The sequence below is a fragment of the Halichoerus grypus genome, chromosome 8 (assembly GCF_964656455.1).
Source record: "Halichoerus grypus chromosome 8, mHalGry1.hap1.1, whole genome shotgun sequence".
Taxonomy (NCBI): domain Eukaryota; kingdom Metazoa; phylum Chordata; class Mammalia; order Carnivora; family Phocidae; genus Halichoerus; species Halichoerus grypus.
The window spans coordinates 17,399,767-17,418,959 of NC_135719.1; the positions used below are offsets into that span (position 1 = coordinate 17,399,767).

Sequence of the window (19,193 nt, forward strand, 5' to 3'; positions counted from 1 at the left end):
GCAGGCTGCTCTCTCCCCACTGATCCCTTAGGGAGCCAGGGCACAAAGCGGGCACCCCTCTGAGTGTCCGCGAAGACCTGTTACTCAGCAATTTTAAGTTTGCAAGGCACACCTCTCCTCCTTCCTCACTTTGAACTCAGCTCCCCTATTCCCTGCCAGACTGCGGGGGCACATCTTCCTTTTCTTTCGAGCCAAGCCAGAGGATTGCGTTATGAGGGATCTCTTCCTCTTCGCTCCGCGGGGGCCAAGGACCAGCCGCCCGCGGAACCAGCGGCCGCCGCGGCGGCGCTTCGGTGGGAGGTGGCTCCAAGGTGACGCGCGGCCGCCTCCGCCCCCTGTAGGCGGGGCTGGCGAGCGGGGGCCGAGGAAGTCGGACGGCCCCGGAGGTGCCCCGCCCCCGCCGCGTCCCGGCTGCTCCTGCGCGTGCGAGCTGCCGCGGCGGCGGGTCCCGGCAGGTGAGGGGCGCGCGCCGGCCGGTCGGCAGCCCCCGCGACGCAGCCTCGGACAGGTGAGGGGGTCGCCGGGCTCAGCTGGCAGCGCGCGCGGAAGGGGCGCGGGGGTCGCCGCCTGCTCTCTTCCGGGGCCGGGCGTGTGCCTGCCACCGAGGTGAGGCGTTGGGGAGCCTGAGGGTTCGGGATAGGAATTCAGTGGAGCTCCTTCCCGGGAGCTGCGGGTTCCGGAATCCAAAAGGGGTGCCAAGGTCGGGAGGCCGAAATCCGAGGCGGGTAGTCCTGGAGAGCGCACGAAGGGCGGGCGGCTTGCCCCAGGAATTCTTGGCTTTTTAAAGGGCACACCTTTGGTCCCCTCGGGGCGCAGTGGAGTTAGTCACCGCCACCGGCCAGACTCTTTCTGCAGAGGTGAGCCCCTCATTTGTGTGGGATTTGATGCGCTCCCTTCGTGGAGACCTGGAGGTTCAAAAACAGAAACAAAGGACATTATTGACAGAAGGGTTATTCCATCAAGAATATATAATGATTATAAACATATATGTATCTTTCTACAGAGCCTCAAAATATATAAAGGAATATTGAGTCTTCCAATTCATGAATATAAAATATCTCTCCATTTGATTAGATACTGATTTCTTTCATCAGAGCTTTGTAGTTTTCCACATGTAGATCCTGTTTAGATTCATATAAGTATTCCATTTTTTGATGCTACTTTCAATAATATTTTTTTTAATTTTAAATTCCAATTGTTCATTACTGGCATACAGGAAAGCAGTTGACTTTAGTATATTAGCCTTGTTACATGTGCCATACTTGCTTACTATTGCCAAGAGTTATTTTGTAGATTCCTTGGGATTTTCTACATGAACTATTAGGTCATCTATGAATAAAGATTGTATTTCTTCCTTTTCAATCTACACACCTTTTTTTTTTTTTTTTTTTTTTTTTTTGTCTTATTGCACTACTTGAGACCACTACTACAATGTATAATAGGAATGGTGAGAAAAGACCATCCTTGCATTGATTCCAAACTCAGGGGGAAAGCATCCATTTTTTCACCATTTAATATAATGTTAGCTGCAGGGTTTTCATAGACAATCTTCATCAGGTTGATAAAGTTTCCCTCTACTTCTAGTTTGCTTAGAGTTATTATCAAAAATGGTTGTTGGATTTTGTCAAATACTCTTTCTACATCCGTTGACATGATCATATGATTTCTCTCCGTTAGGCTGTTGATATGATGGATTACATTGATTGGTTTTTTATTGTGAAATCAGCCTTTCATAACTGCAATAAACCCTACTTGTTTGTGGTGTATAAATATTTTTACCCATTGTTGGATTTGATTTGCTAATGATTAGTTTAGAATTTTGCATCCGTGCTCATGAGAGTTATCAGTCTGTATTTTGCCTTTCTTGTAATATCTATCTGGTTTTATTATTAAAGTTCTTCCTTTTTTTCTTTCTCCCTCTCTCCCTTCTTTGCATCCTTCCCTAGGGGCTCCTTCCCAGAGAAGTCTGCATCTGGCTGCTAGCTCAAAAGTACTGCATTGTTATACTGAAGCTCTGTCAGTGTGATAGCAAGGTATGGGTGAGGGAAAGCATTTTATAATCTTATGGGTTATTTTCAGCCTGTTAGTGGACCTGTTTATCTGGGCTATGGATGTTCACAAGTGTTTCTTCAGAGGTATAATTCCCCCTTCCCCTTCCACATGGCTTTGGCAAAACAGAAAGGCAAGTGGGAGTTGAAATGGGAAAAATTATTTTCTCCATCTGAGATAAGGCAAGATGGATATAGTTTTTCTGCCCCTTGGAAGGCAGTGCTATGTTATAGAGCCCTCTTGGAGAATATGTCACAGTAAAGAATCTTCCCCTTCCCCTTCCAAAGTCACAAAAGGGACTTTGTGACTGTGAGAATCTGATGGAGTTCCTAGAGGTAAACTTGAGGGTTTCTCCAAGACTGAAGCAGCCAGGAGTTTTCCCTCTCACACCAGTCCACACTCAGCTTCCAGCAATTCATCAAAATTACCATGATGTGTTCCTACCAGTTTATGACTCCAGCAGGTCGGCTCCAGGTATGTATACCTCAGCTGTGACCCCCTGCATTGGCTTTTCTCCCCAGTTTTGGAATGGCAGCTTGTCCTTTGATCTCTGTTCTCTGAGGAGCCCAAGAAAAGTCATTGATTTTGGGTTTGTTCAGTTTTTTCTGTTGTAAAGATGAGAGTGATATCTTCTAATCTCTTTACATGTCAGAACTGAAACCAGAATTTATGTTTTTATTTTCATTCAGTTCAAAAGACTTTCTAAAATCCTTTAATTTTTCTTTGTTCTGTGGTTATAAAGAAGTGTGCCATTTCATTTCCACATATTTGGGGTTCTTTCAGTTTTTTTTCCTGTAAGCTAATTAAATTCTATTGTGATCAAAAAACATACTTTGCACATCTTGAACCATTTCAAATATATTGAGACTTATTTTATGGCACAGAGTATGGTATATCTTGGTAGATGCTGCATATGCAGTTGCAAACAATGTAAATTCGGCTGTTTTTTGGTTGCAATATTTTATAAATTAGGTCAATTAGATCAGAATGGTTGATAATATTATTCAAGTCTTCTGTAGCCTTACTGATTTTCTGCCTACTTGTCCAGTCAATTAGAGAGAGACTAATTATGGAATTGTCTTTTTCTCCTTGCAGTTCTATCAGTTTTTGCTTTATGTATTTTAAAGCTTCATTAGTAAGTGCATAAGTATTTTGGGTTGTTATACCTTCTTGATGAATTGGCTTCCTTATTATTACAAAAAAACTTTTATTTCTGGTAATATTTTTGCTTTGAAATTTAGTTTGTCTTATATTAATATAACCACTTCAGCATTATCTTTAAAAAAAAAGATTTTATTTATTTGAGAGACAGCGAGAGAGGGAGCACAAGCAGGGGGGAGGGGCAGAGGGAGAGGGAGAAGCAGACTCCCTGCTGAGCAGGGAACCTGACACAGGGCTCAATCCCAGGACATTGGGATCATGACCTGAACTGAAGGCAGACACCTAACTGACTGAGCCACCCAGGTGCCCCAACAGCATTATCTTGATTAAGCTTAGCATGAAATGTCTTTTTCCAACATTTTAACCTATTTGTGTCTTTATACTACTATACATACTTTAAAGTAAGTTTCTGATAAGAAGCATATTTGGGTCTTGCTTTATTTATCCAATCTGACAATTTCTGATCTGTAATTGAGGTATTTACACATTTCACCTGCAATATAATTATTAATATGGTGGGCAGAAATCTACCACCTTGCTATTTGTTTTTTAATTGTCTTGGCTATGATTCATTTCCTTTTTCCTCTTTTCCTGCTTTCTTTTGGATTAAATGAATATTTTTTATGATCCATTTTCTCTCCTTTTTTGGCTTTATTAGCTATAACCCTTTGTTTTGTTATTTTAGTGGTTGCTTTATGATTTAGAGTATATCTATAGTATTTTTAATAAGTTTATTTTTTAAAATAATCTCTACCCCCAACATGGGGCTCACACTTATGACCTAGATATCAAGAGTTGCATGCTCTACAGATGAGCCACCCAAGGACCCCTATCATACACATTTTTATTTAATCACAGTCTCATGTCAAGTGACGTTATATGCATTCATGTGTAGTATAAGAAACTAACAACAATATACTTCCATTTCCCCACTCTTAGCCTTTTTGGTTTGTTTATATGCATTGTAAATCTACAGATGTTATCAACTTCCCTACTACATTGTTTAAGCAGTCTACTACCTTATAGAAAATGAAATATTTTTTAAAATCCTATGTATTTACACTTATATCTTAGTCGATTTAGGCTGATAGAACCAACTACCATAGACTGGGTGACTTACAAACAATAGAAATGTATTTCTCAGTCTGGAGGCTGGAAGTCTGAGATGAGGGTGCCAGCATGGTTGGGTTTTGGTAAGAACATTCTTCTGGGTTGCAGATAGCTGAATTCTCCTTTATCTTCACATGGCAGAAAAAGAGCAAGCTATTTCCTGGCCTATTCTTATAGGGCACTAATCCCATTGATAAGGGTTTCATCCTCATGACTTAATCACCACCCAAAGGTCCCACCTCCAAATATCATCACATTGGGATTTGATATCAATAAATGAATTTTAGGGGGTACATATTCAATCCATATCATTCAGACAACATTTCTGATTTTTTATTTTTATAGATTGATATTTCTTTGATATTTTTTCCCCTCTGCCTGAAGAATGTCCTTTAACATTCCCTATAGTGCAGGTATTCTTGTGGGGAAATTTTTCAGATTTTGTATTTCTGGAAAAATCTTTTTTTACATTTGATGCCTCCATTATATTTCTACTGGATAGTGCTGTGTTCGATATATGTCCCATATCTTTTTTTTCCCCTTGTTTTTCGCCTTTTTTTTTTCTTTTGGTCTGTCAATCTTGATATTTTTTACTGATCTGTTTTTCCATCTATTAATCGTCTGTTCTGCTTTGTCTAATCTTCTATTAAACCAGTAAGTTAAATTTTACTGTCAGATATAACATTTTTGTCAGTTTTAGAAATTTACTTTAGATTCCTATTCTCTGATGAAATTTTCCATCTTTTCTTCATTTTAAAGAGCATTTTAATCATAAGTTATTTAAAATCAATTATCTGGGCGTGCCTGGGTGGCTCAGTCAGTTAAGCGTCTGACACTTGATCGGCTCAGGTCATGATCTCAAGGTTGTGAGATTCAGCCCCACGTTGGGCTCTGTGTTCAGCATGGAGTCTGCTTAAGATTTCCATCCTCTCCCTCTGCCCCTCCCCCTCTGCTCACATACTCTCGACATCTCTAAAAAAAAAAAAAAAAAAATCAATGATCTGGAACTCCTTGGTTGTGTTTCTATGTTCTTTATAAAAAATATGATTTTGTATGTCTTTTGGTCATTTAGTCCTGTTTTAATTGTCCTAGTAATTTTTAATGGATACATGACACTGTAGATGACACAATACAGAGGCTCTTGATGATGTCATTTTCCTCCACAGCAAGAGAGAGATTTTCTTCCAGGGACCATATAGGGACAGTGGATCACCATAATCTAGTTGCTGTTTAATTTTAGAGTTTTGGGGTTGGTGTATTTCAGTTTTGAGATTATTCCTAAGCCATGGTTAATCTTCTAGAGTGTGGTTTTTCTTCCAAGTCTTTGCTTTTATTCCTAGTTCATGGTCCTTTGGGAATCTCAACTGAAAGTCTAGGCTATATTCTAAAGCTCCTCCAACTTGTTAGGAATTGAAATCCAACCATAGTCTCCCTAGCAACAAGCAGCTGCTAAAATTTCTGCTGTACTATTTGGCTTCCCAGATGTTGTAGTTAGCTGGACTTTTGGACTCTTGCCCTGACACATTTAGCATAGGAATTAACCAAGGATTTCGATGGGAATTAGAGATTTGGGGGACTTCTCTGTATTTCCCTATTCTCTGGGATTTTGTCCCTCAAATCCCAACCAATGTGGCAGTGTGGCATTCTGCCAACTGTATCTTTGCTCCAATAAGTGAACCACTTTCTGCTTGGCCTCTATTTCCTGTACAGAAAATAGGAAAATGTCTTCATGGGAAAAGCCAGGATAAATGTGGAGTCTTCTGTGTGCTTCTCTCTTCTAAAGGATCACAGTCATCCAAGTCTCATCTCTGTTAGGTATTCTTCAGTGAGTTCCAAGAGTCATCTCATACGTAGTTGTCAGTGGGAGGTTTAGTTTTATTCAGTCTAATCCACCTGTCCCAGAACCAGAAATCTGCAATGCTCATTATGTTTTACCTGGTAATTTGAAGTGTCTTATATTGGAAACTGTTTCTCTGAAATTCTAGTTTGCCATATTGCCTCCAAAAGACTTACATCTGTAATAAACCATGGTACCTTAAGAGATCCATTTATAAAAATTAATGTGCAATCCATCTTTTCCTCTTAAATTTCTAAACTATATTTAACCTCCACTGCCAGGTACTTGATCTATTTAGTTGAATTCGAGTCACACATGTTTTCATTTAATAGCCTATAATTTTTAGGAAATCCGAACAAGGACAAAAGAGTGTCATGTGGCACAGTGAAACCTGAGATTAGAGTCAAACTGGACTGATGATGTGGCCATTTGCACTTTTTTAGCTAAAATTTCCTCATTTGTGGGGTGCTTGTTTGGCTTAGTTGGTAGAACGTATGACTCTTGATCTCAGGGTCCTGAGTTCAAGTCCCACATTGAGGATAGAGCTTACTGAAAAAAATAAAATAAGGGGCACCTGGGTGGCCTCAGTCCATTAATCATCCGACTCTTGGTTTCAGCCCAGGCACGATCTCATGGTCCTGAGATCGAGCCCCATATTGGGCTCTGTGCTCAGCATGGAGTGTGCTTGTCTTTCTCCCTCTGCTCCTCCCCCCACTCATGCTCTCTCTCTCTTTCTCTGTCCCTCTCTCTTAAATAAATAAACAAATAAAGAAAGAAATAAAATCTTTTAAAAATAATAACAAATAAAATTTCCTCATTTGTAAAACTTTTCTTTACCTTTCCTTAATTATAGTTTCCTCATTTGTAAAATGAAAATAACAATCTCTTTATGTGTTCTTGTCATGGACAGGCACTAAGATGTTTACAATAGCGTTGTCCATGGGGGCACAAATGTTTAAAACAGAGTAAAGGCAAATTTTTCATTTAAAAATTGTAAAACCCTTTCAGTAGGGTTCTGGCTGAATAAATTATGGTGTATCCACACCATGAACTAGTGTGCAGTCATTAAAAACAGTAGCGAGGCCACTTGACTTCAGAGACTTATTCTGAGATATTAAATGAGAAAAGAAAGATGCAGACACGTGAATATAATTTTTAACTATGTAATTGTGTGTACACATATCTACACATATCTATATATTCCATTGAAAAAAACCACTGAAATGCATATATTATGTTAACATGGGCTTCTGGATAAGGGAAGGTGGGAAGGGGAATAGGGTTGATACAGAAGAAAGAGAAAAAGACAAGAAAAGGAAAAATGGGCAAATAAAATTTATTTCAAGAAATGCATGTATGCCATGATCACTTTTATATATTTTTTTAAAATTTTATTTCTGTTTGTTTATAGGAATAAGTTAATTTTTAAGTGCTGACTTTTCAACTTTAAAGTGTAAATTTAGTATCATGAATGTAAGTTCTTTAATAAAACACTTAAGTCATGAAAGGCAGTTAGAGTTGAAGGGGTAGATCCTTAGCTTGAAGATCTTCCAAGTGCAAATGATCACATTTACTAACAAAACAATCTTGATTCCTGTGCCAAGATCTCCTGCTAGGCCTAGTAGACATCCTAGCTTGACAGAATCTGGCTTTTATTTCTGGTATTTGTAATACTCATTTTAATGCTAAGGTCCTCCATATGCATTTTCATAATACAAAGGCTGATAATTCATGCCATGTATCTCTTTATGAAATAAATTGAATGAATAATTGAAATTTATTCCTTGGTTCCAAGTAAAAGGTTAGCAAAAAAAAATAAACTTTCCGAGAGTGAATGTTCAGTGTGTGCACGTAAGTATAAATTTAGTTGAATCACTAAATTGCACTTCCATGGAATTGTACTAACATGCCCTTACTTGCCTAGCTCTTCCTAGTTCTTTTCCCACCCTCACAATGTTTTGCAAGTTTCAAATCGTCATTCAGATGAATAATAGTCACAAAAGAACATATCTGCCACTGAACTTTTGGAATTTCTAGACTGCCTAGTCAGTCGGAGGTTTTGTGTAAAAGACCAGGTGTGAGCGGGGAATGATGTTCATGCCCTAGAGGTCAGGCTATCAGCCCTACCCTGCCAGCCTTGAGGGAAGATACCACACAACTTACACACCTAACCCATACTACATTTATTTGTGCTATTTATAAATGTCAGTAGGGACCTAAGTCCATGCTGGAATTTGCTAAATGGCATTTGACCTCTTGATCCAAAGTGAATGGCTAAAGATTTGGTATTATGTGCCAAAAGGCTAAAGATGTATGACGGAATAATATGTGAGCTATTAAGGGAACTGATTAATCACAATTGTTAATAATTACCAAACACTTATTATGCATGAGTTGCTCTTGGTGAAAAGCCTTGTGTATAAGAATGGACTTAATCCTCAAAGCCCTCCTAGGAAGTAGGAAGCATTATCCTTCTTATTTTACAGGTGGGGAAACCGAGGCACTGGGAAATTAGGTAAATTCCCACTGATAGAATGCAGAACTAAGATTGAACAGAGTTATTTGAGATCCACATGACATCCTCTCAACCACTATCTTATATCTGTTTAAACCAGGAGTGCCCAGAATGTGTGCTCTTCTCTTCTGTGCAGAAATTAGGCCCCTGTTTTCTTGTGCAGTGACCAGCACATGGAGAGTCTCGGCTTCTGTGGTAACAGGTCAAGAATTCAAGGATGAGACACAGATTTGAAGGTCCACGTTATGGTAGAACTGGGTTGTCATTACCTGGCTTTCATTCCTTCTTTATGTAAAGAGAGTTTGGGGTCGGGGGTGGGCACGTGGTGAAGGGGGACAAAGGATAGGATGGAAGAGGGATGTAGGGAGAGTAAGCTGTACACCGAAATTTGCTCTCAGCGCCTGGCAGCTCAGGGGCAAGAGAGAAATAAAGAAGATCCTCTGGGAACTTACATGTGTTAACAGTGAGACAGACAGACACACTGCGTCCCAGATGGAGTAGGAAAACAGAAGTCTCTGAGACACTCGGAGGACCCCTGGGAATGTGGACAGCAACTGAAGTGGCAGGTGGGGCATAACATACAGACAGGAACATGGATCCTAGAAGGCCCACCCTCAACACCTGATAGATCTCATTCAGATCTCTTGGCTCAGAATGTATTCCAAGAATATCTTCCCATGAAACTTCCAGAGTGGCAGCAAGGAGCCAGCCTGCTTGTGGGACATGCTGGCAACAAGAACAAAGTGTTTCTCTTTTCCCTGCCCTGCCACTGTGACTCCAATCAAGAGTCAGCCAGAGAACAGAGGAAAAGCTTCCGATGAAATTTTGAGCCCGACTGTGATTGATTTGATAATCCTGAATTAACCCCAAATTGCTACCTGTAATAGAGAATATTTGGAAGGTGACCAAAGAAGCTGTCTGACTCACCAAAGCGACTCCAAGTAACCCTATTCACAGTATCCCTCCTACAGCGTTAATATCTCCAGCCTCTCCCCCACTTTCCTACAGTAAGGCTCCTTAAGTAGAGCTCCTATGTTCTTTTAACTCTTTGAAACAAATTCGTGAGCTCAGATAATTTCAGCTATATTTACTACCGAATTAGGAAAGAATTCAGTAAGGTCCCTTTCCAGCGCTACATTCTTGGAGTCTGAGAGATTTTTTAAAAGCGCATGCATGCGTGTTTGTATGTGTATGTGGGAGTTGGGGGGGGTAATCATAAAATCTATTGCTTTGACAACTTTCCTCTGACTATATGAATTATATGAAATATTTTTCAGCCTCAAAGCTAGGAAAAAAATATTATCTAGAAACCGATAAACTTTCTCCTAATAGTCAATAGTTTACGTGAAATATTTGACATTAAATAATCAGAGGTCCTCAATCAACAAAAATGGGGGGGAATGTTCTAGAACTGCTGGACACTATCTCTCTTAGAGAATGTCTGTAACATATAATTACATTCTCCAAGGTGCTGATAGTGTTTTGATTTGGATAGTTGATGGTTTAGGAAGGAGTCCACCAAACAATGCCACAGACTATAAACCACAGCTCCTAAAAACATCAGTTGTACTAAGGAGAACTAATAAACTGTTTTGCTCAATGATCCATCCCGTTTTATGCCAACTCGTTGATCTTTGTAATCAAATACCATTCAGGTTAGTCTGGCCTCAGCTGGAAGCTTAGGAGTAAATTAATATGTCATGGACTGAGTTCTTAACAGTGATGGACTTACTAATACAGACTTCGGCTAATATCTATTTTCCAAACAGTTTAGAGAGTGATGATGAAATATATAGCAGCTTCCCCCAAAGGGAGGTGTTCTGATAATTCTGGAAACAATGTTAAGAACAACATGGAAGGGGATGAAGATGAAACTATTGGGGATTGGTGGGAAAAATATATACCCCCTATCAATTTAAAGGTTGATGCTTATAGGATGCAGAAGGGTCTGTTATAGATACTGTGTAGGGAGATTTTTAAAAATAGAGTAGACCAGAAACATGTATGCAAGTGAAAAGCACTATATCTACGAAACTGCGGGGAGTGGGGAGAAGGTCCTTATGGACATAGTCCATTTCAAACCTTTTCCACTATGGACATCGGGTTCAAGAAGGTCAAGCATATAATAGTTCGTCTCTTTCTGTTTCCCTTAAAACAAAAAGTCAAGCAGGATCTCAAATCATCTACAATGTCATCTATGTGGTTTATTGGTGTTATTGGAACAACATAAACTGGAACATTGCACGTAGGAGGGATATATTATCAACAACATATCCATAACACCTAGGACTGCCTAAAACCATGAATGCATATTTCCCATTGTCTTAATTTCCTCTTGTCTTGAAACTTCCTTGTTAGAAGTTCACTGAGACTGAGTGCATGCTTTTTCTGAGGCAAGCGGTTATTAAAATGTGCAAAGTAAAAAGATAAGCACTAATCACTCCAACTAAGAACAAGATGGGGAGCATCCTGAGAACAATTAGAAATGAGTTTGAAAAAGGAAAATATATCATGGTAGATGCCATTTTCCCCCAGATAACACCTATTTATTTAATTATTTATTTTTAAATATTTTATTTATTTATTTGTCAAAGAGAGAGAGAGCAGCAGCAGGGAGAGTGGCAGGCAGAGGAAGAAGTAGGGAGAGAGAGAAGCAGGCTCTCCACTGAACAAGGAGCCTGATAGGGGACTAGATCCCAGGGTCCTGGGATCACCACCGAGCTGGTGGCTTAACTGATTGAGCCACCCAGGTTCTCCAAATTACACCTCTTGATTCAATCCAGTGCTTGGTAGAATGACGGACAATTTTGAACAACTGCACTGAAGCCTCTTTAAAAAAAAACCCTGTGTCATGTAGCTTGTCTTTAATGTGGAACAGGGCAAAATCGCTTCCTAGTCTAATTCCCCAATTACAATTGAGTGTAAACCCCCAAATCTGACAAAGATCACCATTTTGCAGTATCATAGGTTTTGTTAACAGATGAGAAAAATGTCTTTCTCTGGAAAGGGAGGAGTGGTATATTCTCATTTCGTAACATATATTTCCTCATAGAATTTAAGGACTATACTCAGCTTATATATTAAATTCAGTTGGTAAAAATTCATTGATAGTCCATTACTATTGGTGAACTGCAGTGTAGGGACTTGAGGAAATCCTCCCAAACCCCTGCTTGCTGGATACTTCTCTCCCCTCCCTCTTTTCAACTTCATCAAAAGTGATTCATTATAAGCAGACATATTTCTCTTCCAGCTAATCCCAAATGGTTGGAATAAAGAGCTTGACACCAATTTTAAGCTTTTCTTTTTTTCCTCCCCTAGTCATTTATTGTGGAAGAAAAATAGCCCTAAAAAAATGGATTTTTTACTGCGTCCTCGATAAATCCTACATGCATTTCTCTTATTCTCTGTCCACTGCAAACATGCCTCTATCAAGATTAATACTAAATTCAGCCCAAGGCTGAGCACTAGATTTGAGCAATGACAAATTCCTCACATTTCCCCACAGATCTTTTACTTTTTCTGCTAAGTTGTGAATTTCAGGCTTGCCCTCAAAATAGACACAGTGGAAAAGCATTCCTATCACTGACTGTAAGTCATTATTTTTGAACCCTGACACATTGATACATCTCAGCTTTTTGATGTGTTATTTGATCTTTCATCCAGCTAATTTTTGAACTTTCTACAAATTTAGATCATTCATAGTTGAAGTCCAATCTTGTGTCTTGAGAGGAGAATAGAGAAGGATATAAGTTTTTTAGGTCAGTTGTCCCCAGATTTTGCATTTTTATCAGTAAAATATATTTTTTAAAAATTAGAAGATGAAAATGAGACGCAAACTAAAATGTGTCAAGTACAGACGTGCACTCACATAAAAAGAAAAAATCTCTACCAGCTACTGTTTCTTCAATTTCAGGATAAAAATCTCAGGACGAAAAACAGTTTTTTAAAATGAATAGTTTGCTTTATGTGAATTTTCTTACTTTGTTGGAGATTTATCATGTATATACGACTGTCTGCAGCTTTGCTTTTGGGACAATGGCATCAGGCAAAAAAAAAAAAAAAGAAACTTCTGTCCACACAGTTCTAAAACGGGGATCAGCTGACCCGGCCTGTGATCCCAGCAATTTTTTTGATAAATAAATAACAATTCTATGGGATTGTCATTTGAGTCAGGAGAATCATTTTCCTTTCAGAAGCTCATGAGTTCATTTGTATTGAAAGATCATCATAGAGATCAAATGAGACTGTGAGGCATGTAACTGATTAAAGGGACAGACTTACTAATAAGTATATACCGCTTGACTACGAGCCAGAAATTGGAGATGAAAACGGTTTTCAACTAAATTCTGATCATTGCCATCCAGGGTGCATAGAATTATTCTGGACATTTTAATTTATACATATTTTACTAAGTTAATCATGAACCCAAAACACTGAATCACAGAGAAGCCCATTATAAGAAACATTCTGCCTCATTCCAGGTACAAAAATCCCATTCATCTTTTGGGATTCACACTTTGCTTTTGAAAAGATAATTTTCCTCATTCTTGGAATCCTCACTGTGACCTTGATTTTTTTTAAGATTTTATTTATTTGAAAGGGAGAGCATGAGCAGGGGTGAGGAGCAGAGGTAGAGGGAGAGGGAGAAGCAGACTCCTCACTTAGTAGGGAGCCCTGATGTGGGGCTCAATCCCAGGACCCTGAGATCATGACCTGAGCTGAGAGCAGATGCTTAACCGACTTAGCCACCCAAGCACCGCATGACCTTGATTTAGAAGGCTATTTTTAGGTGCCGAAGATTTCTTGGAGACTCTCTGTACTATTCTGTACTTGGACTATTTGAATGAGGCCAAAGGCTGCCCTAAGAAAGTAACCATAACGTGTTGATCACATTTTATTCAAATTAAATGAATTCTGTAAACAGGTGCTAAACATGAGTCAGTGTGGGGGACACCTTCCCTTGTTTTTCATTCTATCTGTTCTGTTTGGAGAGAACAGCTTCCCTTGTTCTATGCCCTTTTATTTGAGAAATTGTCTCAAATTCTTCTCCACTCAGGGATTTGAGTTTTCTTTTTGGGTTGCATTACCTGTGTCTCCGTCATGCCTCAGCATAAAGCCATGTGTGGTCCACTGAGTGGTCAGGCTAGCCCTGGGACACTCTCCCTGATTGTGCTAGTCTAGAAAGACTACAACCCCTCAGGTGCATAACTGGGCATCTACGAAGTCAGAATTTAATCTCTGAGTTTTTTAGAACTAATTTTAATTAATTAGTTAGAATGCATGGGCCTCGTTGGACCTTCTAAACAATGACCAGATATTGTCCATGTTAATTTATGGTGGGGATGGAGAGGGATACCTTGAGTGACTCCAGATACTGGAAGGTTATGCAAGGTCATTAAGTGGTGGAAATGCCATGTAATACCATTGGAGGATGGCGGGGTCAGGGCGTATGTATGCCCGTTCCATTTCTAAATGGAATGTTTTAAATATTCCAACTGCTAATTTTTGATCCTGGTTAATTGTGATCTACCCCCCATACACACAGAGAGTCCCTAAATCCCCCCTTTTCCCATTGCACTTAACATTTTGTAATACACTCTATGGTGTCTCTATTTTAGCTGTTTCTTTCTTGAGTCTCCCCTCACCCCTTAGCCATATAATTAAACTACATGAGGGAAGGGATTTTTGGTTGTTTTATTCACTTCTGAATCCCCATCGCCTATGTAAGTGCCAGACATGCAGCATGCATTCAAATATTTACGAATGGAGAGCTTAATTCTCTCACCCATCACTATACAGATAATCAGCTTTTAATGTGAGATTTCGTGTTTGTGTTTTCAGCTTGCAGGGCACTTAGGATCTCATTGGAAAATGTTCAGGTGAGGATCAAGACAGATATGGCCCATATCTGGAAGAGGATTTCCATGTAGCAATGCTGTGATGCACACAATCATTGTGTTCTTCCCAACTGAGATCTGTTCTCTTCACTGCATGTCAGGCAGACCATATGAACACCAATTAGAGTTTGCAATAGAAAGGAACACTTTTGTCATTCCTGAGCTCAGGCAACTTCAGTATTCCATGTAAGTATTCTATATTGCTGTATAACATATTTGAAATTAAGATATTTGGCATTCTAGATGTAACCCACGACGACCATAGTGGCCAATTCCCCAAAATGCTTGAGACTCACAAGGGTGTCCTATTGACAAAAGACGGAAAACAGATGGAAAAACAGACTTGCAGAAACGGTAAAGTATTTCTCACCAATAGACTCAGTAAGCAGCCTTTGCTGGCTCAGGCACCAGCATCTAGAATATAATGATAAGTCGGCTCCACACACAGCAGGTCCCACAAACTATGGGTCTTTGGATTCACCTGTACACATATATGTTAATTTGGCCAAAAAAATGTTGGCCTCATTACACTGACGTCAACATGTCAAAAATCTACTGAATTCAAGTCAAAATCTGGGTTACTGGCAGCTCTTGGACAATTAGGAGGCCTGGCAATATTGGGCAGGCATTCCCACAATTACATTAGTGATAAATCTTGTGCCATTCATCCTGGCCGCGCCACTACTGAATCTTTTTTTTTTTTTTTTTCCATTTTGTTCTCGCAACGATATCGCCTGCTGCCTGGTCTATATTTTTAGAGTGTGATGTTGACTCTATTCTTAATTTCTGCTGAAGTTCCAATTACATGCTTATTAAATTACTTCGGTAGAGCGTGCAACTCTTGATCTCAGGGTTGTGAGTTCGAGCCCCACGCTGGGTGTAGAGATCACTTCAAAATAAAATCTTTAAAAAAAAAAATGAACACATACTTAAGGAGCGCCTGGGTGGCTCAGACGGTTAAGCATCTGCCTTCGGCTCAGGTCATGATCCCAGGGTCCTGGGATCGAGCCCCCCGCGTGGGTCGCCCTGCTCAGTGGGGAGCCTGCTTCTCCTTCTCCCTCTGCCCCGCCCCCCTGTTTGTGCGCGTGCTCTCTCTCTCTCAAATAAATAAATCTTTTTTTAAAAAAAAAAACAGTAAATCAGGATGTGGTAAGGACAGAATGGTTGAACAAACTATTAATTTACAGCAGCAGGATCCAGGAACCAATTCTATGGACCGGACGGTAGGGTCCCAAAGCTATGTACCTCCTTCACTGAGAAGTGGCCACCATACCTTTGTGGGAAGGAGGGTATCTCAGCTTGGAATCTGTCGCTCTCCTTCTTTCACTGTTTTGCTCTGACGATTCCTAACTTGGGACATATTCCACGTCCTGTGCCGCCGTCTTTGGAGTGCTCCTGCACTTAATCGGGACCGTTGACACTAAACTGTGGCAGAAAGAGAGGGGTCTCTACAAATGCAACAGAAGTTGTATATATTGGTACAGAGATCGCTGCACTCCATTTCCACAGCTCTCGCTGTCTGCGCTGAACTGCCCCTCCTGCAGGAGCTTCTGTCTTCTAGAGTAAAACTTGCAGCATGTGTGATGCAGGTACTTGTCACTCTGGAAAAGCATCTCTTTGCTTTGTGTTCTCCTGGATCTCTTTCTGTGCCACTCTATGCTGCACCAAGTCATGGAAAAAGCAGTTTCCGGGCTGATGGCAACCCCCCCCCCCAAAAATACAAAAATGAAAGATTTTGGTAATTTTTATCTCACAAGTAAATTTTTGTCTCCTTCATCCATATCCCAGAAGACTTTTTTTGTTTTGTTTTTTTGTTTTTTGTTTTTGTTTCAGATCCCATAAGATTTGGCTGTTCACTCGTATCGGTCTGCTGTGTGTAGGCTGCGCTTACTGATCCTAAAGAACATAGTGCCATGAGCCCGTTTTTCTATGATCCATGTGGATGTATGAACACGGGCATCCCCAATGCGGTGGTGTGACCCACACATGCCTCGTCTTTCAGAGCCCTTCTGAACTCACAAGGGAAATAGATGATTGCTGGGTGGGATGGAACCAGTATGAGCAAAAGGAGAAACAAGCAGTTTATTTATTTATTTTTTTAAAGATTTTATTTATTTGACAGAGAGAGACACAGCGAGAGAGGGAACACAAGGAGGGGGAGAGGGAGAGGGAGAAGCAGGCTTCCCGCTGAGCAGGGAGCCCGATGCGGATCTCGATCCCAGGACCCTGGGATCATGACCTGAGCCGAAGGCAGACGCTTAACGACTGAGTCACCCAGGCACCCCAAAACAAGCAGTTTAAAGTTTGGTATTGAGATCTAGAAAACCCAGACTAAAGGTAAGCCAAGGTTTGTCATCACAGGAAGGGGAGGACTACACAGGCAGGAAACAGAACTCAAATGAATTTCAAAGGAGAGAAAGTCACCACTTAACCCAGGCAGATTTTTGGCCCAGAGCCTTGCTGTGTAAATGGAATTCTATTTCCCAGGGACCTCTGAAGCCAGGACTGCTGAGAACATTCACTTGCTTTTGCAATTGGAACATTAGAAGTTTACATCAAGATGGCAGGGACTCTTGTAACTTTCTGTAAATTCCTAAGACCCAGTGTATTCATAGGACAGCTAGAGCATATATGAAAACCCACTGAGCCTTTCCTTTTTCCTTCAGCTTAATACTTGTGAGCCCAAACAATCCAGATTTCATAAACATATTCAAAATTACTATTTCCTTTAGAACATATTCAGGACATAGGCTGAGGTGTTAGGAAATACAGAAATGAGTAAGCTGTCACTCGACATGTAAAAGATGTATCTTTAGTGTAAAGCTTTGATTGTTGGTTTGGGAGGAATGGGAAGATATGATAGAAATAAAATGGAATTGGACTCTGAGTAGTCAAAGTCACTAACACTTTGGGGGCCAAGGGAGGGGGGTAAGAACACGGTACAGTCCTTACAAATAATTTAATATTTGCCCTGGCCATTGGGGCATAACCCATTGCTTTTTAAAAGGACCACAGGGTTCCTTATCTCTCTGTCCTTGTACTTTGGTGGATCCCCATAAACAAATGTGTATTTATCTTGCAAGCCTCAGCACAAACTCAACCCCAAGCCCCTCCTGCCTTCTGACTGCTCACTCCTGGGTTGAGCACACGTTTTCCCCGGTGCTTATACTCCTTCCCTGTTTGTCTCCCACCACATGTGCAAGGACAATGGCTATGTCCACTCTCCCTTGGCTGACAGGGTTTAGTACCTGAAACACATGTTCAGTAGTGGTCTGTCCCATTAACGCATGACCCGGTGGCCTTCAATCAGAGAGGACTGGCTTCAGTCTAGGCCTCAGCACTTACAAGTGTGTGACAGCAAATTTTCTCCAATTTATTAAACCTCTGTTTCCTCTCACACAGAAAGAGAACACAGGATCCTTTGTGAGGACAAAATGGAATGACTTGTGCAAAGCACTCAGCCCAATTCATCAAAGTAGAGAGAAAATACAACAAACTTTCATGATCTATCAACTAGCTTGGTTGAATTTAGATTATTTTCAAGATCTGTTTTAAAAATCTGTGGTTCCCAAACTGTGTGCCACAGGGAACTCGTAGGAATGCCATCGTATGTTTTTAGTTTTCAAGGGACACATGGGGACATTGGACACCTCACAACCATTACTATCAAAATTTTTGGACTCTAAATACTTAATAAAGGGAACCTTTAGACGTTTCTTTCAGCTTGGGTCACATCACAAAAGAATGGAGATAATAAAGTTGCTATGAACCAAGAAAATTGGGAATCTCTGCTTTAGAAATTTTTTTTAAAATAAAACATTACAATTGTAGTATAGCCTCTGTGGATTTGTACCTCTCTCTTCCCCTTTAAAGTAACTACAAATCTGAAATTTGAAAACTGACACTTTTTTTTAAAAAGATTGTATTTATCCATTTGAGAGAGAGAGAGAGTGCGAGCATACACAAGCGGGGGGAGCGGCAGAGGGAGAGAGAGAAGCAGACTCGCCGCTGAGCAGGGAGCCCAACACAGGGCTCCATTGATCCCAGGATCCTGAGATCATTATTTGGACTGAAGGCAGAAGCTTAACTGACTGAGCCACCCAGGTGCCTCTGATAACTGACACTTTTATTAATATTTTTATGTTTTCATTGCACATTTTCTTCCATGTGCATAAATCATATTATTTTTGTATGTTTGGCGCTTGACATAAATAGCGTCAGGTACATTATCTTTCCTGAACTTGCTTTTTTTCTACCATGCACTGATACACACTCTCTTAATTGGTATTACTTTATAATAAATATGAATATCTGGTAGGGTGAGTCTCTCTACCTTGTTCTAATTCAGAATTATGTGGGGTTTTTTTGTTTGTTTGTTTTCAGGGTTTTTTTTTGCCTTATGCTTCCCATATACATTGTAGAATGAGCATTTTGAGTTCTACCAAAAACCGATTGGGTTTTGATTAGAATTGCATGAAATTTATATACTAATTTGAAAATAATTGGCATCTTTATGAAAGCATGTCTTCCAATCCAAGAGCTTGCTTAATTTCTTTACTCTGCATCATTCAATAAAACCTGTTTTCCCTCCATAGAAGCTAGCTCATCATTTTTTAGAGCTGTT

At 40.1% G+C, this 19,193-nt stretch overlaps 1 long non-coding RNA gene across 1 annotated transcript; it reads left to right on the plus strand.

Moving 5' to 3' along the window:
- The first annotated feature begins 319 nt into the window (after nucleotides 1–319).
- Nucleotides 320–15,243, plus strand: LOC144382735 (uncharacterized). Its single transcript, XR_013450114.1, has 3 exons — nucleotides 320–508; nucleotides 1,947–2,033; nucleotides 14,514–15,243. It is a non-coding gene; the product is annotated as an uncharacterized LOC144382735 (long non-coding RNA).
- The last annotated feature ends 3,950 nt before the right edge of the window (nucleotides 15,244–19,193 follow it).